Below are 25,368 nucleotides of genomic sequence, written 5' to 3' on the forward strand. Positions count from 1 at the left end.
ATTACATGAATTTTACATTTCAGGGTCCATAAAGAAAGCTTTATTGGAACACAGCCCCATGCATTCATTTCCATATCATCTGTGGCTGCCTTCACTCCATAATGGCACAGTTGAGTAGATCGACAAAGACCATATGGGCTGCCAGCTGAAAATATTTACTGTCTGGACCTTTTCAGAAAAAAATTTGCTGAGTTAATATATGAAATCACATCCAAATTCGTCTAACTCCTGTTTTAATTCCGTCTCCTTTATACTTGCCTGGGGTTAGCGAGGAGACAAGAGGGTGAATGGTTGGATTTCCGATATTGGAACGTTGTTTTATCTGGGCTCGCTGACACTTCAGCGCTCCATCACCTCACAGCTGCCCTGGCTGCTTTCTGACCTGCACTTCCTGAGGCTCTGGAGGTGAGAAGGTGAGGAAGTGAGACTTGTGCCAAGGGAGGTCCCTGAGAGACTCTGACCATTTATTTTGACACTACACATACATGTGGGTAATAGCTACAGGGAGGAAATGAGATGGTAGTTTTCATATACTTGACACAGATAAAGACTGCAGAAAAAATGAGGGCTTAAGCTACCTTATCCAAACAGGCTGTCTACACCTGTGCTGGTTAGTTCAACTCTATCTATGCTGGCCAAAGTAATTGACTGCACGGCCAGTTCTTCACTTTCCCCATGCTAATTCATTTTCCCTAAGCGGTATGGTTGGTTTTACTAATTTATATTCCTTGCCTAAAACATTAATTGAAAATGGGAAGGGCTTATAATTGAAAGGAAAGTTTGTGGTATTGAAAAATGTATCTTTTTGAGTAAAATATAAAAAGCCTTTCAAGATCCCACACATACAATTACACGTGGACGTACACACATTTTAAAACAATACATTTGACGAGGCATTCTGGACCATGTGCAGCTCACATGCGTGCACATTTACTTTCTTTGAAAATGGAATTGGAAGTAATACGAGTTTCCGTGCATTCCTTGAGCTTTGTGGGTACTCCTGCGGTTTCAGAGATTGTGGTAACTCTCGGGATGTCGAGAATTCTAAATTTTGCCCAAGGCCATAGAGGAGCAGATGCTCATGGGGACAGTATAATTTGATTTCTGTGTGATGTTTTGTTGGGCTATGATGGTTGTGTTTATCAGAAAAAAAATGCAAGTGGCAAATCTCTCGTGAATGTGATAAGGTTTCTTTAGAAGTGCTGGGAACATATTTGATCAGTGTGTCTGTGCTACCCACGTAAAGTGGGAGAAAGACTTTCTTGAAATTTTAGGGTCTGCTGACCATGAGGCTGCATAATGCAAAGAAAAGCTCACAGGGAAGTTGAGACAATAAATATCTTCTATAGTTCAGAATGTGAGGGACAGCGACTAAAATTCATTTCATTGGCATTCCACACCACCCCTCCAGGCAACCAGAAGGAAATGATGAAGTCAGCAAGAAAGTATTGCAGATTTTAAATAGCTGATTCATAAAGCTGAAACAATCCCATGCAAACCTGAAAACACCATCTTTGAAAATGTGTGTTGGTAGAAATGTTCTGTATTTGATTTCAGGAATGAACTGTGATTTCAGCTCTGCTTTATCTTATTATCATCATATTGGTTGATCATATTGGTTGATGTCAGTATACAGTATCATCATATTGGTTGATGTCAATATATAAAATATAATTTTGAGAAATCGTAAGTCTGAGAGTTTTTTAAAAATAAATTTCAGGCCGGGCACGGTGGCTCACACCTGTAATCCCAGCACTTTGGGGGGCTGAGGCGGGCGGATCACGAGGTCAGGAGATCGAGACCATCCTGGCCAATACGGTGAAACCCCATCTCTACTGAAAATATAAAAAATTAGCAGGGCGCGGTGGCGGGCGCCTGTAGCCCCAGCTACTCAGGAAGCTGAGGCAGGAGAATGGCGTGAACCCGGGAGGCAGAGCTTGCAGTGAGCCGAGATTGTGCCACTGCGGTCCGGCCTGGGCGAAAGAGCGAGACTTCCGTCTCAAAAAAGATAAATAAATAAATTTCAACTCACATGGCTTCTGTGTGTTGGAGAGATGAATTGGCAATAAGAAGTGTGGTTACTAATAGCTGATATTGGCTGCAAGGTAGAATTATGTTAAAGATGTGTATTTCCTGGCCGGGCGCGGTGGCTCAAGCCTGTAATCCCAGCACTTTGGGAGGCCGAGGCGGGTGGATCACGAGGTCAGGAGATCAAGACCATCGTGGCTAACATGGTGAAACCCCGTCTCGATCTATTTTTTTTTTTTTTTTTTTTTTTTTTTTTTTTTTTTTTTTTTTTTTTGAGACAGAGTCTCGCTCTGTCACCCAGGCTGGAGTGCTGTGGCCGGATCTCAGCTCACTCACTGCAAGCTCCGCCTCCCGGGTTCACGCCATTCTCCTGCCTCAGCCTCCCGGGTAGCTGGGACTACAGGCACCGCCACCTCGCCCGGCTAGTTTTTTTTGTATTTTTTAGTAGAGACGGGGTTTCGTCATGTTAGCCAGGATGGTCTCGATCTCCCGACCTTGTGATCCGCCCATCTCGGCCTCCCAAAGTGCTGGGACTACAGGCTTGAGCCACCGTGCCCGGCCGAAACCCCGTCTCTACTAAAAATACAAAAAACTAGCCAGGCGTGGTGGCGGGTGCCTGTAGTCCCAGCTACTCGGAGGCTGAGGCGGGAGAATGGCGTGAACCCGGGAGGCGGAGCTTGCAGTGAGCCGAGATCGCACCACTGCACTCCAGCCTGGGCTACACAGCAAGACTCCATCTCAAAAAAAAAAAAAAAAAAAAAAAAAAAAAAAAAAAAGATGTGTATTTCCTTTATACACCTATCAAAATTTCACTTACTAGAATTTGAATAATTATTTTTGTAATTCTTTTTTTGCGTATGAATTTGGCGTTCTTGACAACAAAGTTGGTAGGATGCTTTTCTTCCGCCGATTCATGAAAATGCCTGATGTGGGAGTTTTTGAAGTAAAATTTCATGTGCGAGAAGTTTCTGGCTTTGGGCTGAGAAATGCTGCTATGATTTCTGGGAAGGAAGTTCTTATAAATGGCACATGAATGGTTCCTCTTGATGTATTAAGGTATATAGTGGAAGATTTTGTTTTTAGTTCATTGCTACTAAAATGTGTTTGTTATCTGAGAAGGACTTGAGTTTTCCACAGAAGTGGCTTAACACTGCAGATGTGATTCTTGTGAAGCCTGTGAGCGTCGTCACAGTCCTGTCCATAGGCCATCCTGGAGGACAGGCACATTCCTTTCATCGTAGACAAATTCACTCTGCGCAATTTATGACGACTCCTTTCTGCCAGAACGAATAGCTTTTACTCTTTTATATGTTTAAGGAGCTGGAAACAATAAAAAAGGAAGGATGGTTGAAAACTATGGAATATTACATATTCTTGATTTAAATAGTGCAAGAATTGTGGCAATTCATTTACAAACAAAATGAGCAGAATGTTTATTTTAGCTGCCTCTCTGTCGGTGATAATAGTAATTGTCACTAAACATAATTTGATTTCCCTTTCTTTGCAGGCTGTTCCAGGTACCTTTATTTTTTAATTTTTATGTATTTGTTTAAGACACGGTCTCGCTCTGTTGCCCAGGCTGGAGTGCAGTGGTACGATTATGGCTCACTGCAGCCTCTGCCTCCCAGGCTCAAGCGATCTTCCTGCCTCAATCTCCTGAGTAGCTGGGACTACAGGTATGCGCTGCTAGACCCAGGAAATTTTTAATTTTTTTGTAGAGACAGGGTCTCACTATCTTGCCCAGGCTGGTCTCAAACTCCTGGGCTCAAGCAGTGCTCCCACCTCAGCCTCCAAAAATGCTGGGATTACAGGCATTACCAAGTACTTTTTTTAATTACAGAAATTACACTAACGACCGTATCATGCAGATCTACTCTTAGCATGTTAGGTGTGTGTGAAGGTACAACTCTGTGAAGGGGTAGAGTTGTCACAACCAAAGATCCACTGGGTGATTATCCTCAGATCCTCAGCAGACAAAAAAAAAAAAAAAAAGCAAACCCATTTTCTTAGGATCTATAAATATTTTTGTCATTAATTCTATTTCTGATAAAGCTTTTTTAAATTCACATGATTGCATTTCCTAAAAAGGGTTCTGTGTCTGTAATATTTTCATTTACTAACATTTGCTGAAGAGGACTAACTAATTCCCTTTGTTGTTCACCAGCTACTCATGTAGAATAATACACATTTTGGAGCTGATGGAATGAGGACTGGACTGAGAGGAGAACCATCTGTATGTTAGTTCTGCTCCGTGGGGCACCAGCTGTGAATCCTAGAGATGCTGGTCATGAAAGTTCTCCGAGCTTTGCGTTCTTACCCAGTTGCGTGTCATGGATAAGAACACATTCTGGCTCAGTTCAAATTCTGCTCTGACGTTTACTAACTTGGTGATTTTGTACAAGTTCCTTAGTTTCTTTGTGCCTTGGTCTTGTTTTATATGAAACAGAAGCATCTGTTTTGCAGGGTTAGTGCGAGATTAAATGAGTTAGTACATGTAGACCCCACTGAGTACTAAACAATTGTGAGCTATCACTTTGATCTATAAAATGAGGGTGGCATACTCATCTTAAAGATAAAATATCATCCTGTCTCTAATACCCATGGAGCAACATGGGTATGTTTTATAAAACACTGAGTGGAGTGAAAAATACAGAAAACAGAACACTCTTCTATAGCACATGCTACTTACATACATAAAAAAGCTATACACTCCTCAAGCAACATCATAGGCTTTTTCCAGGGTACATACATACCTAACACATATAGATGACGTTGGAGCGGGTGCTTGCCTCTGTGGCACATGCTGGCTTGTTGCTTTGAGAAGTGGTTAGGGGATAAGGGAAAAAATAATCATGCAAATAAAACAAGTTAATAACAGTGATGTTTTTGTGTGGCACAGTGGGTCCTCCATGCTGGTAGGAGCATGAGTTTGTACAAGCACTTTTGTGTTGGCTTGGTGTTACCTAGTAAAGCTGAAGATGTGCCTAGCCTGTGATCCAGCAGTCTTATCCTGGATCTGTATTCTGTTGTATCTGAGCACCAGGAGGTGTGTAAGAACAAAAAACAGAACAACCCAAATGTCCATCTACAGAAAAGTGGATAAATAAACCTATTGTACTCCACCAATGGAGTACTATACAGCAGTGAAAAATAAACTCCAAGTGTCTCTCTGTAGCCCTGTATCAATGTGGATGGTTCTCATATGTGAGTAGAAAAAGTTGCAGATTATATACAATATGATTCCACAAATTAAGACTAAAAAGAGGCAAAATTAAAAAGCATATTATTCGGAGAAAAGTAATATGTGTTGAAAAGAAAAACAAGGACAAAATAAACACATAACTCAGCATTGGAATTACCTTGTCGGGGAGGGGAGAGTTTTGGGGGAAAGTCATAAGGGACATCTGAGGTCCTGGTGCTGACTGTCAGGAACTAGGGAGTGCTTGCAAAGGTGTTGCTTCTTACTCTTTAAATTGCACAAATAGCTTACATATCCTGTTTTGTGTGTGCTATTTGCAATAAAAACACTAAAAGAAGAGAGGAAAAATTAGATGGCTCATAGTGAAGTCATTCTTGAGAGGAAGGTACTTTCTAATTGTAAAACTCGTTGTACTTTAGCAGATGATCACATTAGAGATCATTTGATCTGATGCTGTTCTAGCTGCAAGAAAAGGTGGGAGCTACTGCTGGTCAAGTGACTTCCTTGAAGCTCAGGCTGTGCCTCTACCAAAGCTGGGCACAGGCCATTTCCAAATTGAGTGTGTCCTCCTGCCTTGGCTTTGTGAGTTTTTCCACCACACCCTTTTGCAGTGAGGAATGATTTGGAGACTTTCTGACTTGGGCTTGTTTATTTGTTCAGCAAACATTTAGCAAACCCTCTACGTACCCACACCAGGGGAGAGAAGGAATCAAAAAGACACACCGTCTGCCATTCCAGGCATGCGTCACCTGTTCTCAAACACTTCGGGCACTGTGAAGCTGCTAGCGAGGCCCAGGGGAGCTGCTGCTGGGGTCTGGGCAGGATCTCATGGGGGCTTCCTGTAGTCTGCACCTTCAACCTGCTCCGCTGACTCACCCATCACCCCTGTGTCCCGCTGACAGCACCTGTGTTCAGCAGCCTCTGCTTCTGCCTGTAGATCTCCTGGCAGAGGATCTTCCTGGGGTCACAATTGCTGTCTCTTCCAGGTGAAGCAGGCAGGTGACCTTTGAGGGTGCCTGATGAGGCTGGGGATTCATAGGTCCACTCACCTGTAGCAGGCAAGTACAGATGCCTGAAGCTGGACCCTACATGGACACGTCCTCTGTCCTCCAGCTCTTGAAGTGTGTCCAGGCTCAGTTCAGCTGAGCTGATCGTTAGATACTGCTCCCTCAGATGTTTATGTGAGGATCAGGCACCCACAATGGATCGCAGGGTAAACAAAGTCACTGTTCAGGTTTCTAGTTGCTGTTCACATGTGGGGAAGGACTAAAAAACCAGCTTACCCAGGATTTGTTTCTAATTAGGATTTTCACCCCTTGGGTTCCTTTTCCCTTTAGCTTTTATACTCTTGCTCATTTTTATAAGTGTGCTGGGGCCAGAGGATCTCAGTTGGAAGCTCGGCTCCACCTGTTACTAGCTGCCTCAGTTTCCTCAGCTGTAAAATGGGAATGAAATAGTGCATCTACCCCATGGAATCGTGAGGAATAAATTAGCTAATGCATTTAGAGCATTCAGAGTGGTGCCTGACACACAGTGAGACTTAGCATCACATCACATTACATATTGTCAATATAATAACATTTACACCACGTTAATTATATAACATTAATATTTTTAAACAATATAGCATATTGTTAACCTATGATGTTGTGTACTAGCATACTGTTACATATAGCAGTGGAAGGAGAAAAGTAAGAAGGGGAAATCTTACGGAAAAAAGTAAATTGACCCAAGGTCAGTACTTCCCAAGAAGTGAACTGAAGCACTTCTTTCCCACATTGTTCCATGGCTGCCGCTCTGGAAGTAACGCTAAGTATTTCTGACCATAAAAGATGCTAAACTTAAACTCTGTCTGTTTTATAGACGGAAGAGTCTAAAACAGTTTCAGAAGTAGCAGCGTTCTGTGCGAGGTCACTGCGAAGCCTGAGATCCCAGCTTTTCAGTAACACGAAGCAGATGCAGAAAGCGCCCAAATCTGCCTGGTGAGGAAGGGATTAGGCGATGTCTCAGGGCTGGTGGTGATTTATCCCATCGCTATGACGAAGGCTGGATTTCACTACAGAGCCCCCACCTGGCTGACAAAAGACTCATTTAGTTGTAAGCATTTCTCACAGTGTGCAAATCTGATTTATAGTCACTGTGCTTCACAGGAAGGTGGAAAGTTTATCCTTTTGAGAATACACTCAAAAGAGACAGAGTTCCCCCCGTCCCCACCCCAAAGTCTGTCTTCTATGAAGCTGATGTAAGTCTTTGCTATGCTGCCTATTTTTTCTCAATAAATCAGCTTTGATCAGTTTCCAACCAGGTTAGCACATCCCGATGCGCCCTGTGACTTTGTGGCCGGGTATAGCTGCTTTTTCTTTTCTTGTACTTTCATTTTTCTGCAGGATGATGACATATTAAAATTTCTATAATGAGTATGGCTTTTATAATCAGAAAAATAATATTGCTTTAAAATATCAAGATATTTAATATGGCATAATGATAGAGACCCTGCCTACAGATTTCTTTATGTGAGTGGTCTTGAGCTGGATTGTACCTTCTGTTTCTCCTTCTTGCTGGGTTCTTGCACCCCTTAGGGTCGCCATGCTGGGCAGCCTCCAGGGCCAGATTCTGATGCGAGCTCAGTCCCTGTAGCCTTTGAAGCGGTGTTCAGCATGTGTGCAGAGGGGTTTAGTGAAGTGTTCCCCAGACATGCTTCACCATCCCACTTAATCTGGCGATTCCTCGTTAAGATTCAGTGAGGCTGACATTCAGTGGGGGACACCAGCTTAATCAGGAGGTGTAGGTGGGGGTCGGAGGAGTTTCACAATCACTTCCCGGGAGAATGGGTAGAAGTTGTGCATGGTTAGTCTAGACCTGCTGTGGGGCAGTTTCCCTGAGGAGTTTGTTAAAATGCAGATTCCTGGTATCTAACCTAAAGCTTCTTCTCCAGTAAGTTTGGGTTGGAGCCCAGGGCGCTGCACCTGAAGTGTTTCTGCATACCTTGCTCAGATAATTGATAATTATCAACAATTAACCTAGCCTTAGGTAATCGATAAATATTTATAAAAGGAACCATTGTGTGTGTGTGTTTGTTTCTTCATTGAAGGCTGCTTTTGCATGGCTGCTGTGAATATCCTAGTCACACCTCAAAGGTTTAGATAACATTATTTGGGCTGGGGTTTCAAAACATCAGCAAGTCTGTTTGGCTCCACTATTTGGTGTCATAGAGCCCAGAAGAGAAGTGACACTTGTCACTTCTTCCACCTTATAGGAAATTAACTTAGGAATCTGAGTCAATAATTTTTCTTAGGGTTAGCCCCCCAGCAGTTGAATATTTTAGAGACATCAGCAAGGTTGACATCACTGTCTCCGACTTAGCCCTGTCTCTGCAGTTGGCGGTTGATGATCATTATCCTCGTTGTAGGACTCAGTGTGGGGCCACTGTTGCGGGGGAAGCAGGAATTGGAGGGTAAGTGGTTCAGGACACTAAATGGGCATTTTCCCATGGGGACACCCAACTTTCTCTTATTAATGAATGGGAACAAGTCCTACTTAGGGTTTTTTGCTGGTTTAGTCTTCACCTTCTTTTCCTTCTGTGTCTTTACCTTCTGATCGCAAAATTCCATGGTGTATTGGTATGAAAGAGTGATCACTGATACCAGATCACCCAATTGTGCCCATCTGTACTTCTCCAGGAAGAATCTGAGAGCACTGTTTTATCACATTCTGTTGTGGTTTTTAATCTTTGCTGATTTGATGGGTGACAATGGAGTTTTATAGATGGTAGCATTTGGAAACTTGTGAGTTTGATCATCTCTTAATACTCTTCGTACACTTATCAACAAGTTATGTTACCTCATTTGTGATATTTTTGGACCCAATTTCAATCTAATCTTTCAAAGTTGCTAGGGCTACAGCATAAACTGAACAGATGATGTCCCTGCCTGCATGGAGCTTCCATTCCTGTGGCTGAGATAGAATGTGCTCAAGGGAATAGCTGCAAATCAAGTGGTGCTGGTTAGTATTCTCCAGAACAAAGCAGGGGAAGCAAGAGACTGAGGAAGGAAGAGGTGGAATTTTACATGAAAGTTTAGGGAAGGTCATGGGAGGAGGTGACATTCAAGCTGAGACCTGAAGGAAGTGGGAGCATGGGCCGTGTGATCACACGGGGAAGAGTATTGCAGAGAGAGGGAATAGTGTGTGCAAAGGCCCTTTGGCAGGAACTTGCCTGGCACGTTCAAGTAACAGCAAGGAGACGGGGCTGGTGTGGAGTGAGGTTAAAGCTGCAGGCTGTGAGTTGGAGGCCTGCTGCCGAGGCTGTGTTGTAGAGTTCTGTTAAGCAAGGATAAGGGCATTTTGATTTTATTTTGCACACGGAGGGAGGCGAACCACTGGAAGGTTTATAGCAGATGAGATCTGATTGAATTTTTTTTAAAGCTTTCTTGAAGTATAATTTACGTCGGTTGAAGTTTTAAAAGAACCATGTTGGCTGTCGTGCGGGGAACAGACTAGAGGGGGCCAAGAGTTGAAACAGGGGAGGCTGATGAGGAGGCCACTGCCAGACACCAGACAGTGAAAGGGGATGTAGTGAGAAATGATCAGATTGGGGATCTGCTTTGAAGGTAGAAAAGACAACATTTGCTGGTGGGTTAGATATGCAGTGTAGGACAGTCAATCATGACTTCAAAGATTTTGTTTGTAACTGGGTATATGATGGTGCCACCTACTCCAAAAGGGACGTCTGCAGGAGGGGACAGTTGAAATGAGCTGGAAATCAAAAGTGGGGTTTGGCTGTGTTGAGTTGGAGATGCCTGTTGGATATCCAAGTTGTGATGTTGAGAGGTTGATGTGAGTCTAGAGGTCATGTGAGAGATACATTTGTGATTCCTGAGATACAGCTCAACCCTAAGGCTGTATCTGAGGCTGGGTGACTAGATGAGATCAACTAGGGACCAAGATGCAGAAGAGCCTTAGGGTTGAGCTTTGGGCCCCTCCAGTGCGTACAGGTTGGAAAGAGGAGGGGGAACTTACAGAGGAGCTGAGAAGAGGTCCCAGTGGAGGTAGGAAAAGGGCTAAGAAACGGCTGTCTCAGTGAGATGAGGTCTGAGGATTAGCCACAGGCTTTGGCCACCTGCACATCATTGTGACCTTCATATGAGTGATTTGCAAGGAGTGGACAAAAGCCACCTTGCAGTGAATTCGAACAAAAAAAAAAAAAGAAAGAAGTGCAGACGGCTTATATGCAAACAACTCTTTTACATGATTTAGAAGGTTTAGTGAGTTTCTTAGCAATTTGTATACATTGTGTTTTAATGATAATGCCCCTCAAGTATGTCATGTTTATTGTGCAGATTGTTTTTGATGATTATTCTAGCTATTCGTGTTTATGATGTTCTTTTTCAACACCCCATGAGATAAACATTTTTCTTTGATCACACTGATTGATAATTCTGTTTACTTTTCACTTAGCTTTTAACTTAGAAACTTTTATCTATTTTATTCTTCTTTTTACTTGTGTGTATTTACCAGTATTCTGTGTAACTTGTTTAATAGATATCAAAGAAAATACATGTTATCGTAAAAACCACCAACAAAATCATTCAGCATTCACAGGAGATAAGGCTTGTAGCATCCAATTCAGGTTCCTTCATCAGGATTTCTGGGTTCTGTGCAAAATGAACACAGCATCAGTTTGTAGTAGGTTTTTTTTATCTTAGTCCCCTCTGCAGGGTTGATAATAAAAATATTTGATAATTAGCGTGGACACAGTAATTGGAACGGGGCATAAACCACTCAGAAAAGATTACAGTTGGGAGCAGCAGGTGTCCCTGTCACGTTGCACACCACTCTCTCCCGATTCCTTACATGCGGGTGAATTGGATTTCTGGCTCCATGCCTTTCTGGTCTTCTGACTTTTGCCTCTGTCCTCTGATCCTTGCTATTTGTCTCCTTGCCATTTTGGGAGAAAAAGGAGGCATTTACTATATAAGGATTGTCCGTGTGCCTGTTTTTATGTTCGCTAGATTATAAATTACTTACAGTGACCACATAATCACTTCTGTATCCTCCGTTATACATTGTATATGTAGCACATGCTTCACATATATGGGTTGACTCAACTGAATGAGCAATGGCAACAGTGGAACAAGAGTGATCCAGGGACTTTGTTGTTTTCTGGGGCGGAATTGAACATGTCAGTATTCACTTACTCTTTATTTTCTCTGCTTTCTAGGTATGATGGTAAGCATACATCCAGTTTATAGCAGAGAGGACATGCTCTCAAGGACCATGTGCCTTCGCTTTTATAGATACCGCTAGACTTCATTTGTTAGAGCAGTTTTAGGTTCACAACAGAATTGAGCATATGCCACAAGTGCTCTCAGAATTCCTGCCCCTACACATACATAGCTTCTCCCACTATCAACATTTTACCATGTGGGTGGCTCGTGTGTAACAAGCACTGAACCTACATCGACACATCATTATCACCCAAAGTCCGGAGTTTTCATTAGGGTTATACTCTAATATAACACCGTATACTCTTGGTGTTATATGGTCTGTGGGTTTGGACAAACGTGATGACATGGATCCACCATTATGATATCGTACAGATTAGTTTCACGGCCCCCTAAATTCGCTGAGCTCTGTCTGTTCATCCCTCCCTCCTTCCTAGGCCCTGACAACCACTGATCTTTTTACATCTCCATAGTTTTGCCCTTTCCGGAATGTCATATGGTTAGAATAATACACTATGTAGCCTTTTCAGATTTTCTTATCTCATTTAGTAATGTGCATTTAAGCTTCCTCCTTGTCTTTTCATGGCTTAATAGCTCATCTTAACTTTTTAAACCATAAAACTCTTTTAAAATTCGTGAATACTATATATTTTCTCCCAGGAATAAGAACAAACACGCACACTTTTATATGCTCATGAATCTGTTGCAGTCAATTCAGTACCTCCCCTCCACCACCAACCCGACTCTCGGTCCTGCAGGAGCTGGGATACCAGGTTAGCCAGTCCCTGAAACCCGTTGAAGCAGTTGATGAAATTGAAAGTAAATTTTTCTTTGCACCTGTCTTGCTAGAAACTGTGTTGCTCCTTGAGCTCAGTAGAAGGTTCGAAGTTCTTTGAACAAAGACAGTTTAAGAGGTGCATTATCAACTTAAATGTAGTTCAGATCACAGATACTCGTTCTGTAGTTTTGCATACAGGAGCACGGCTTCTCAAACTAATACATCCGTAAGTCACCTGGGGACCTTGCTAAAACCAGATCCCAATTCAGCAGGTCTAGGGCAGGCCTTGCGATTGTGCGCCACAAACTAGCCCCCAGGTGCTGCTGGTTCTGCTGGCCCGAGGACCAGCCTCTTTAAAGCAAGGCTCGAAAGCCCTGTTTTCCAAACGACAGGTCATGACCCATTTGTCTAAGTGAGTCAAGGCCAGGATTAACAAAAGGAAATGGGATGGAGTAAAGTGGAAACTATCAGGGCACATCACATATAGAAATACAAAGTATTATTTTTGAAAACTTTTGTTTTAGTTCTATATGTGTGTGTATGTGTATATATATAATATATACACACACTAAGTTTTATAATCTACGTTAGTTTGTACTCTGGATACATTCTGTGTAGCAAGAAACAAGGGTAGAAGCACTACACTGGGTTCATTCTAAATAATAGGGAGTTTGCAGGCATAAAATTGCACATGTGTTTCTGTGGATTTTGCTGCTCAGATTCTGGTATCCAGATGTTGGGATTTTAACCAAGGCAGGACTGTAAACAGCATAGAAAGTTTTTTTTTTTTTTTTTTTTAAATATCAAATTCCAAAATTCTGGTTGTGTTTTGCTTAACTGAGAGTATATGTTACTTCTGAGAATGTACTTTAAAAAGTAAACACATTTAACGGAGACATGGCTATTAATTTGTTCGTGATTCTTTGTCGATTTTCTGGAAAGTCCTGTTTGTTTGTATTAAACATTAACTCTGCTGTACACTGTTAATACACTGCTCTGATCAATATCCACAAACAAACAGTAATACCAATTCATATGGATCTTCAAATTAGTCTCATAAAATTTTACGATGATGGTATTATTGAGCCAACTGAGTTTGAGACTGACAAAATATCTAACTTTAACCAGGTGATTCTTGTATCCTTTGTTTTAAAACCTCAAGTTTTAAAATATCTTTATATTTACATTAATTGTCATTAATCAAAAATGTATGCCTAAAGTAACGGTAAAAACAAAGCAATTTTTTATGACTTGTGTTGTTTGAAAAAGCCTCCAATTCAAATACTTACTTTTTGTTATTGTTTGAAAAAGAAAAGGATTGCGTGGAATTTACCCATTTCCTTGCATATTACAAAAGTGACCTAGAGCCTGCAGGTGTGACAAAGGGTAATGGATCATCTTCTTACCTGTCCTACTTCACCTTCAGGGCACGATGTCCTGCAATAATTATATGTAAAATAGACAATGTTGGCAATGAGCAAAGACATCAGGAAAGAAAACAGACCAAGAGGGAGAAGATATTTTTACGTATGAATAATTTAAACAATATGCTCCTGTTCCTGTTCCTCAGTCTTTTATGATAATGGAAAATTAACATATATCCAATAAAAGGATTTGAAAAGAACTGTTACTTGTTTCCTCAAACCTGAAATTAAAAACAAACAAACAAACAAACAGCAAAACCCTTAGGTTATGTAAAACATACCACGTGAAGAAATGTGGCTCTGAATAAGAAGAAAAAGACATTTTAAAAACCCTACGTTTTATAGCATTAAAAAGTATGTGTTAGAAAACCTTTTGCTTGATATTAATGCATGACATAAATCAACTGAAGGACTTATTATTCTTGCATCAATTAAAAGCATTTAGACGTACCTGAAAATCTGAAAGTAGTGTGTTACATACAACCCTAATTATTATGTGCCCTCATGTAAACAGCAACATTTGATGATCAGTTCACTCCATGAGGATTACAATTTGGGAAGCTTTCTCATTTCCTTTGAAATGGCTAAATAGCACCATGGGTAATTTGAATTATATTAAATTTTATTTTCCAGAAAATGAGTCTTCATGTAGGGGCTTGGAAAGTCACTTTTTGCTGGTGTTGCTTTTAGGAGTATTGTGTTAGTTGGGTTCCCTGGGAAGCAGATGTTGAGACGGAATTAGGAATGTTGGTGTTTTATTGGAGGGGGAAGGGGGCTGTGCCTGTGAAGGATAAAACGAGGATGAAGCAAGACTGGGTAGGGAGAGCCTCAGACCAGGTACAGATTTGATAGTTTGACCAACCCAACGGGGAGTTCTGGAGCAGAGCTTGCCTTTGGAGGGCCCCGGGTTGGGCAGAAAGGACCAGGCTCTAGTACCCTGCTGTGTCAGTGATTGACTCAGGGCTGTCTCGGATGAGGCAGGGCCTGAGGTGTGAACAGCTGGAGACTGTTCAGATGCATGCTAGATTCTTTCTTGAAGGGAGATCCTAGTGGCACACCTCTGGGGCTGCCATAGCATCTGTAGAAGCAGGAAAAGGATGTCGCTGCTTCCTTCTGAAAGTCCAGCAGGGTTATCATTTGCTTGACATTGTCACCTTCCTTGTCTTTTTTGCTTGTTGTTGCAAATTTACCTTTTGCAAGACTACTTTCTGCTCAGAATTAAATGCCCTTTGTTCACAAAATCTATATAATTTTCATGACCTAAAACGGCTTCTGTCCTGAGTGCTTAGATGGGGTCGTTTGCTGTTGGACAATCCCATCACTGTCAAGTGCCACCATGATGGGAAATTGTAATATTAAAGAAAAGATGAGGATGGGTGTGGTGGCTCATGCCTGTAATCCCAGCACTTTGGGAGGCCGAGGTGGGTAGATCACCTGAGGTCAGGTGTTCGAGGTCAGCCTGACCAACATGGTGAAACCCCATCTCTACTAAAAATACAAAAAAGTCAGCCAGGCGTGGTGGCGCATGCCTGTAATCCCAGCTACTTGGGAGGTTGAGGCAGGAAATCATTTGAACCTGGGAGGCGGAGATTGCAGTGAGCCAAGACCACGCCATTGCACTCTGGCCCAGGCAACAAGAGTGAAACTCTGTCTCAAAAAAAAAAAAAAAAAAGATTATTAAAAAATTCCTTTTAGATTAATTTTATTGTTTGGATGTTTCTTGGGCTTAGACCTTCAGATAAGCGATTTTGACTCTATTTGTTATATTACCTGCCTCTACTGTTATTTAAGGTTGATGTTAAATTTCTTTCAGTGATTTTGGTAAAGCCTGTCATCAGTTAGTTAGACCTGAAATCTAAATGACAAAATCGTGCTGGTCATTATATCTTTGTCCTCTAAAAATTTGGGTCCCAGAGTTGGTCTTTTTTTTTTAAGACGGAGTCTTGCACCATCACCCAGGCTGGAGTGCAGTGGTGCGATCTCTGCTCACTGCAACCTCCACCTCCCGGGTTCACGCCATTCTCCTGCCTCAGCCTCCCAAGTAGCTGGGACTACCGGTGCCCGCCACCACGCCTGGCTAATTTTTTGTATTTTTTAATAGAGACGGGGTTTCACCATGTTAGCCAGGATGGTCTCGATCTCCTGACCTCGTGATCCGCCTGACTCGGTCTCCTAAAGTGCTGGGATTACAAGCGTGAGCCAATGCGCCCGGCCCAGATTTGGTCTTTAATCCTGCCTGGGGCTCCATCTCAAAAAAAAAAAAAAAAAAAGGGAAATGGGATCCATGGAGAAGGATCTATTATTATTATTATTATTATTTTACCAAGTCCATTGCTGACAAGTAGAGATGTCGCCCTCAGAGTGGGTCCCCAGCAGGCAGGTGTGTTCCAGGCTCTGCAGTTCTCCCACTCCAACCTCCTGTGTCTAACAGATTTAAAGATTTTTGGATCAGAAAAAAAAGTACTTTGGGAGGAGCCTCCTATGTGTTTCCTTGTTCTGCTCCTGATGTCTCTGTGCCAGGCCATCAGCTAGGATTCATGGAGCAAGGTCTGTGGCTTCAATGCTGGGTGATCTTTTGCCTCCATTGTGACGCACTGGTAGACACCCTCCAGCCTGAGGCACCAGTCTGCCCTGTGCACACAAAAGAGACTGCATCTCCATATCACTATCCCCTCCCCTCTCCTTTCTTGCTATTATTTTCTTTATATTCAAATTATGTCGTTGATACTTTTAATGTTATTTTACATTTCCTTGCACCTTGATGAAAGACATTGTGTATTTTTTCTCACCTTTTTCTGTGCTGATTTTTTTTATCTGTTCACAAATATTGCCCTTATGACTCCATTTCTCTTAAAGGTGACTTTTAAGTGTTTTTGGTTTATTCACTGAAATCATTTACTTCTTCCTTCATTTTGCCTTGTAACTGTCGCCTCCGTGTGTTAAGTAAATCTGGGAGGTTTATCGTTTCTTGCATTTGGCTCATTTAAGTCTGCTTTCCTTACTGATATATGATAGGAAAGAAAGTAATTGCCAAGGAAGACTATCCCACTCTTGTAGGAATGTTGTGGCAACATTAAACCCCACTCCATCTTACATTTCCACACTTTTGCCATTTACTATTTAAGGATTTGGAGACTGAGGGAAAACTATTTCTTGTTTGAGGCACACACACTAATGTTTGACTTTGGACAAGAACTTTCTGAATGTCCTTGGAAAAACAGAATGCTGACAAGGACCCTGAGAGAAGGGACGGTGATTCACCCTGTCTTAAAGAGTGAAACTTAAGACTATTACCAGTATAATTTTTACAAATAATAGTACTCATCTTCTTATTATCTAAATCTCCTATTCAGTTTAAAGTTTCTTGCTTCCCCCAGTGTAGACCTGTTTCAGACTGGGAAACCTTGATTTGGACGGAGGTGTGGTTTGTCCTCTTTCTCCATGGTACATGTCTGCTTCTCCTGCTGTCATCTCCTTGCCGCCTCTGTGCCCTTGAAATCGATGTGTTGAGGGAGGTTCACCAGACCAGGTTTGGGGCCACCCTCAGCAGGTTCTGCCTTCATAGACTAGTACCTCTTTTTTAGAATGAGGTCTCTGCCAAAACTGTGGGAACCCCCCAAAACTTAGCATCCTGATTTAGATCAAAGAAAAAAAGAAAAAGATGATAAAATTAAATATAAAATGCCAGTTGCCATAGGATATATAAAATGATAAAATAGTTCCAAATTATAAGAAAGTTTTATTTCATTTTTTATTATTTTATTTTTATTTTTATTTTTTTGAGACGGAGTCCCATTCTGTTGCCCGGGCTGGAGTGCAGTGGCGAGATCTCGGCTCACTGCAAGCTCCACCTCCCAGGTTCATGCCATTCTCCTGCCTCAGCCTCCCGAGTAGCTGGGACGACAGGCGTCCGCCATCACGCCTGGGTAATTTTTTGTATTTTTAGTGGAGACGGGGTTTCACCGTGTTAGCCAAGATGGTCTCGATCCCCTGACCTTGTGATCCGCCTGCCTCGGCCTCCCGAAGTGCTGGGATTACAGGTGTGAGCCACCGCACTCGGCCAATCATAAGTAATTTTAAAAAAGTTTTGTTCTTTGGTTGAAATGCAGGGAGAACACTTTGTCGATCTTCCTAATCTCAGCTAATTCTGCATCTTTAGGAGCAAGAAGAACAGTTAATATGCAGGTGATGCTGGGGTGCCCATCCTTATGGAACAGATGCCCCCACAGTCATACCCAGAACGTTCTAAGAGTCTTCTGAGAAATCCAGGGAAATGGTCCACAAAACACGTGGTTTTCCCCATGAAGATGTTTTACATCTCAATTGTCACTCTTACTCTCACTGGTTAACATTCTCAGAGTATAATGCCAAGACTTTTAAATTGTGAAAACTTCAACCTTTAACACAATACACATATATTAGTTTTTTTCAAGCTAATATGCGTTTGGTCATTGATCCTCAGAGATTCCTACACACCCCAGGGGCCGACTGTGTAGCTTCTCAGCTGCTTTATGTCCTGAATCTTTTCATTTTATTCTAAAATAGTATATTGCAATATTGAAATTCAATATGGAAATAGTTCCTTGTGGCTTTAAATAAACTTTTCAGGAATGCGTATTAGCAACTAAAAATAGAGAAAGTCTCAAAGTTCTCCACTTTTCCAAAGCTATGCTGGAGATTTAACACTTTTCTAGCACTCTGAAGCATAGAATCCATGATATCAGTGGCACAAGGTCACAGAAACACTTAGAACTTTCTCTTCCTGAGTACACATAGCTTTGGAGTAGCTGAATACATGTGCTTTGTGAGTGTTCAGTGGAGAGTCCCACAAAACACGGTGGAGGCGGCAGAACCTGGAAGACCCGGTAACTCTATGCGGCGGCTACTCTAGTGGAAGCCTGAGTTCTCTATTGGGTAACCTTGGATGATTGGGTTAGGCTCTGCTGAGGGTGCTGGGCAGATGTGAGGGGCTACCCCAGCATTAATCAGGGTAGGCTAATAGCTCTAACCCTCAAATTTCAGTGGTCCAAACAAAGTTCATTTCTCACTCCTGTCACAGTCCAGTATGGGGGTTTTGGGGTGTGGTGGGTCTGCTGGGTAGCTCTCTTGTGAGAGGAACAAGAGAACCCAGACTTATTCCCACCCAGCCTCTGCCTAGCCTTCCCCCGTCTCTGTGTCCTCAGAAGCCTTTCTTTTTAGCCAGTGGGTGGGAGAAGAATGGAAGATTGCATGTGGACGTGTATTTCCTCGTCTGGGCTTCCATCTACCTTTCACTGGCCAGAAATGAGTCACATGACCACACCTGGCTGCAAAGGAGGCTGGTCAGTATCGTCTGTCTGGGTGCCAAGGAGGAAAAGGGATATTGGCAAAGGCTTGGCCAGCCTCTTTTGTATCCACAAAAGGCTGCAGAAATGTGGTTCGCTCATATGCCCAATCTCCTCCTGTCTCCAGAGATGTGACTTCTTCTCTTCTTGGGTGACTACAAAATAATAATCTTCTTCATTCTTTCTCTCATGACAAATCTTGATGTCACTGTGAACAATCTAAAAAAGTGAAGAATTGTATATAATCATTATATATAATCTCATCAACCCAGATACAATTAACATTTTAATGATTATAATTTCAGTCTGTTTTTCCATGAACAATATTACATATAATTACTTTTGCCAAAAGAGGTCATAGTAACTGCTCTTTTTTCAATTTTTTGAAACTGCTCTTTAATCATTCCAAAACATTGCATTTCTGGAATATTGCATTTTTCTTTTTCTGTGTCCATAGAAACTGTTTAGTGACCTATACAATTTCATCCTATGTATATTCCATACATTTTAAGCTAAATATTTATTGATTCATTTTTTTGTTGGCTTCAGATTTTTGGCTGTTATATACAGGGCTGTGTTGAATATCCTGTAACTATCTCTGATTAAATCTATGATAATTTCCTTAGGTTCTGATCATATAAGTAGAATTTCTAGAACAAAGAATATGCAACTGTCCAAAATTTTTACATGTATTTCCAATTTCCTTTCTGAAGACTTTCACCAGTTTAAACATGTACAGTACATGACATTACTTGTTTCCCCAATATCTGCCAATATTTGGTATTATATTTTTATAATTTGACAGTACAAATAGCAAGACCTTGATAGGTCACATTTATTTGCATTTCTTTGATTATTAACTTGTGTACTGATGACTTCGACTTCTTGTCCTTAGTCCATTTTTCCATGTGGACTTGAATTTTTCTTCTTTATTTCCTCAAATGTGTTGAGTCAGTTATAGTGCATAATATAATATAGATACTCAATAAAAACTTGTTAACTGAACAAAGAAAATTATGTTAAGGATGTAACATATATGTTACATCCTTGTGTTATAAGTTACATCCTTTATGTTAGGGGTGTTAAAACTCTGTCAAATGTGTTTCATGTATTTTCTCCAGAAGTTGTTAAAAATTGTCTATTAAATAATATTGAAAATAGAAAAATTTTGACGCTGAATGTATTCTTTTTTATGGAGAAAAACCCTAAACTGTTTTTTGTAGTCTTTCAATATGTAGTTTCTTAATTTTTGTGTTTTTTTTTTGAGACAGTGTCTCACTCTGTCAGCCAGGCTGGAGTGCAGTGGCACGGTCTCAGCTCACTGCAACCTCCGTCTCCCGGGCTCAAGCAATTCTCCTGCCTCAGCCTCCTGAGTAGCTGGGATTACAGGCATGTGCCACCACACCCAGATAATTTTTGTGTTTTTAATAGAGTTGAGGTTTCATGCCATGTTGGCCAGGCTGGTCTTGAACTCCTGACTTCAGGTAATCCACCTGCCTTGGCATCCCAAAGTGCTGGGATTATAAGTGTGAGCCACTGCGCCGGGCCAAATTTATAACCTGTTATTTAATTTGTTAGTATTTTTCTTTATGAATTCTTTAGTTCATCCTGACAGAGGCTGTTCTCATACTAAATTATGTAACTATTCATCTGTGTTTTCTTTCTGTGTTTTGTGGCTTAATTTTTAATTAAATCTCTAATCTATTTGGATTTTTTAGATGTATAATGTGAGATAGGGATTTAGTTGTTGTTTTTCTTTCTAACTTTTAGGTTCAGGGGATACACGTGTACATTTGTTACATGGGTAAATTGCATGTATGAGAGTTGGGTGTGCAGATTATTTCATAAACCACGTAGTAAGCATAGTGCCCAATTGGTAGTTTTTCAGTCTTCCCCCTTTACCTACCCTCCACCGTCAAGCAGTCCCTGGTATCTATCATTCCATTCTTTGTGTCCATGTGTACCTAGTGTTTAGCTCCCACTTATAAGTGAAAGCATGTGGTAGTTGGTTTTCCGTTCCTGTGTTAATTCCCTTAGGATAATGGCCTCCAACTCCATCCATGTTACTGCAAAGGACATGATTTCATTCTCTTTTGTGGCTGTGTAGTATTGTATAATGTTTGTGTACCACATTTTCTTTATCCAGTCCACCATTGATGGACTTCTAGATTGGTTCTATGTCTTTGCTATTGTGAATAATGCTGTGATGAACATATGCCTGCAGGTGTCTTTATGGTAAAACAATTTGTATTCCTTTATATACCCAGTAATGGGATTATTGGGTTGAATGGTAGTTCTATTTTAAGTTCTTTGGGAAATCTCCAAACTGCTGTCCACAGTGGCTGAACTAATTTACATTCACACACGCAGCATATACGTGTTCCTTTTTCTGTGCAACCTCACCAACATGTGTTATTTTTTGACTTTTAAAATTGCTGTTCTGACTGGTGTGTCATGATATCTCATTGTGGTTTTGGTTTGCTTTTCTCTAGTGATTAGGGATGTTGAGCATTTTTTCATATGCTTGTTGGCCACACATGTCTTCTTTAGAGAAGTGTCTTTTCATGTTTTTTTGCCCATTTTTTAATGGAGTTGTTTTTGGCTTGCTAATTTGCTTAAGTTTTTTAAATAGATTCTGTATATTAAATCTTTGTTGGATGCATAATTTGCAAATATTTTCTGCTATTCTGTACGTTGTCTGTATACTCTGTGGATAGTTTCTTTTGTTGTGCAGAAGCTCTTTAGTTTAATTAGGTCCCATTGTCAATTTTTGTTTTTGTTGCAATTGCTTTTGGAGTCTGTCATGAAATCTTTGCCAGGACCTATGTCCAGAGTGGTATTTTCTAGGTTTTCTCCTAGGTTTTTGTAGTTGTATGTTTTACATTTAAGTCTTTAATCCATCTTGAGTTGATTTTTGTATATGATAAAAGGAAAGGATCTGGTTTCATTCTTCTGCATATGGCTAGCTAGTTATCCAAGCACTATTTATTGAATAGGGAATCCTTTCCACATTGCTTGTTTTGTCTACTTTGTTGAGGATTAGATGACTATAGATGTGTGACATTATTTCTGGGTTCTCTAACTTAGTCCATTGGTTTACGTGTGTGTTTTTGTACTAGTTCCATGCTGTTTTGGTTACTGTAGCCTTACGGTATAGTTTGAAGCTATGTAGTATGGTACTTCCAGCTTTGTTTTTTTGTTTTTGTTTTTTTCTTAGAATTGCTTTGGCTATTTAGGCTCTTTTTGGTTCCACATGAATTTCCAAATAGTTTTTTCTAATTCTGTGAAAATATCATTAGTAGTATGATAGAAAGAGCATTGAATCTATAAATTGCTTTGGGAAGTACGGCCATTTTAACAATATTGATTCTTCCTGTCCATGAGCATGGAATGTTTTTCCATTTCTTTGTGTCATCTTTGATTTCTTTCATCTTTGTTTTGTAATATTTGTCATCGAGATTTTTCACCTCCACAGTTAGCTGTATCCTTAAGTATTGTATTTTTTTTGTTGTTGCTCTTTTGAATGGAATTGCATTCTTGATATGGCTCTCCGCTTGGACATTGTTGGTGTTTAGAAATGCTACTGATTTTTGTACATTGATTTTGTATCCTAAAACATTGGTGAAATTATTTCTCAGATCTAGAAGCTTTTAGACAGGTACAATGAGGTTTTCCAGGTATAAATCACATCCTCTATGAAGAGAGATAGTTTGACTTCCTCTCTTCCCATTTGGATGTATTTTCTTTCTTTTTTTCTCTTGCCTGATTGCTTTGACTAGGACTTCCAGTACTATATTGACTAAAAGTGGTGAGAGTGGGCATCCTTAGCTTGTTTCAGTTCTCACGGGGAATGCTTCCAGCTTTTCCTGTTCAGTACAATGTTGGCTGTGGGTTTGTCTTAGATGGCTCTTAGTATTTTGAGGTATGTTCTTTCAATGCCTAGTTTGTTAGTGTTTTAAACATGAAGGGATGTTGAATTTCATTGGAAGTCTTTTCTGCAGCTATTGAGATGATCATGTGGTTTTTGTGTTTAGTTCTGTTTAGGAGATGAATCACATTTATTGATCTGCATATGTTGAACCAACCTTGCATCCCAGGAATAAAAATATGTAGCTAATCATGGTGGATTTGCTTTTTGATGTAGTACTGGATTTGGTTTACTCATATTTTGTTGAGGATTTCCAAATCCCTGTTCATCATGAATGTTGGCCTGAAGTTTCTTTTTTTGTTGTGTTTCTGCCAGGTTTCTGTATCAAAATGATACTGACTTCATAAAATGAAGTTAGAGAGGAGCCTTTCCTCCTAAATCTTTTGTAATAGTTTCAGTAGGATTGGTAGTAGCTGTTTGTTATACATCTGGTAGAATTTGGTTGTGAATCTGTCTGGTCTAGGGTTTTTTCTGGTTGGTGGTCTTTTTATTACTGATTTAATTTTGAAACTCGTTACTGGTTTGTTCAGGGTTTCAATTTCAGACTTTAAACCAACAATGATCAAAAAACGCAAAGAAGGGCATTATATAATGATAAAGGGTCCAATTCAACAAGAAGACTTAACTGTTAGATATGTATGCGCCCAATGCTGGAGCACTCAGATTCATAAATCAAGTTTTAGAGACCTAGCAAGAGACTTAGATAACCATATAATTATAGTGGGAGATTTCAACATCTCACTGACAGTATTAGATAGATCATCGAGGCAGAAAATTAACTTAACATATTTGAGACCTAAACTCGACACGTCCACATCTCCAGAACACTGCACCCAACAACAACACAATATGCATTCTTTTCATCTGCACATACCACATACTTCAAAATTGACCACACACTTGGCTGTAAAACAATTTGCAACAAATTAAAAAGAAAAAACCGAACTCATACTAGCCATACTTTCAGAGCACAGCGTGGTAAAAATAAAATCAATGCTAAGAATATCTCTCAAAATCATGGAAATTGAACAACCTGCTCCTGAATGACTTTTGGGTAAACAATGAAAGTAAGGCAGAAATCAAGAAATTATTTGAAACGAATGAAAACATAGATACACCATGCCAGAATCTCTGGGATACAGTTAAAGCAATGTTAACAGGAGAGTTTATAGTGCTAAACACCCATATCAAAAAGTTGGAAAGACCTTAAATTAACAGCCTGATGTCACATCTGGAGGAACTAGAAAAAACAAGAGCATACCAAACTTACAGCTAACAGAAGAAAAGAAATAACCAAAATCGGGGCTGAACTGAATGAAATTGAGATACAAAAAAACATACAAAAGACCAACAAAAATAAAAGTTGGTTTTTTGAAAGAATAAATAAGATTGATAGACAATTAGCTAGACTAAAATAAAAAAGATAGAAGATCTAAATAAGCATAATCAGAAATGACAAAGAGGACATTAGCACTGAACCCACAGAAATTTAAAAAAAAAACCTCAGAGACTGTTAAAAAACATTTCTATGCACAAAAACTAGAAAACCCAGAAAAAACATGGATAAATTTATGGAAACATACACACCCAAGATTGAACCAGTAAGAAACAGGTTTTTTTCCTCAATAAATGATTGTTCTGTTGCTGTTGAATAACTTACTTTCCAACTGATATGAAAATGTTACTTTTATCATCTCCTGAGTTCTTTTGTGTGTAAAGGTTTGCTTTTAAATTTTCTGTTCTGTTTCCTCAGTCTGTTAATTGTCTGTCAGTTCCTGACTGCTACCCTTGCTGATTTATCTGCCTTATGTTTTTCTTTTGTGTGTCACAAACCTTGTGTGAACCTGAGTCCCATTTGCAATGATCCCATCTCTGGCTGGTTGTAGTTACAGTCTCTGTTTTCTCAATTATCTCAAAGCCACCTGCTCATACCTAATAGGCTGTCTTAGCTTGGGCTGCCATAACAAAGTGCTATAAATTGAGTGGCATATAAACAACAGAAATTTATTTCTCACAGTTCTAAAGGGTGGAAGTCTGAGATCAGAGTATAGCAGGGTTGGGTTCTGGTGAGGGCTCTCTTCCTGATTCATAGATGTCCATCTTCTTGCTGGGTGTTTACACTGTGGCAAAAGGGTGAGGGAATCTCCCTGGGATCCCTTTTATAAAGGTACTAATGCAATTCATGAGGGCTCCACCCTTATGACCTAGTCACCTTCCAAAGGCCCCTTCTCCTCATACTGCTACCTTGGGGGTAAGGATTTAAGCCCATGAATTTTGGGGGCACAGACACATTGCAGTTGACAAACATACTATGTGTCTGAACACATCTCATAGGCCTCCATCTATTACTCCAGGACCCTCAGCCCCTGCTCGGTCTCAGTGGCCACTCCAGCAGACTGACTCCTTCTCCGTGTGAGGGCTTCCACAGCTCAGGGCCAGCCTATTACCTGTCCCAGGAAGGCTGGC

General features: G+C 40.6%; 1 protein-coding gene across 4 annotated transcripts in view; it reads left to right on the top strand.

The window, feature by feature from the left end:
* The window catches only part of ERG (ETS transcription factor ERG), a 280,942-nt gene that overhangs the window by 83,443 nt on the left and 172,131 nt on the right, over positions 1-25,368 (top strand). The gene's annotated exons all lie outside the window — the stretch shown is intronic.

This window comes from Piliocolobus tephrosceles, chromosome 19, assembly GCF_002776525.5.
Source record: "Piliocolobus tephrosceles isolate RC106 chromosome 19, ASM277652v3, whole genome shotgun sequence".
Taxonomy (NCBI): domain Eukaryota; kingdom Metazoa; phylum Chordata; class Mammalia; order Primates; family Cercopithecidae; genus Piliocolobus; species Piliocolobus tephrosceles.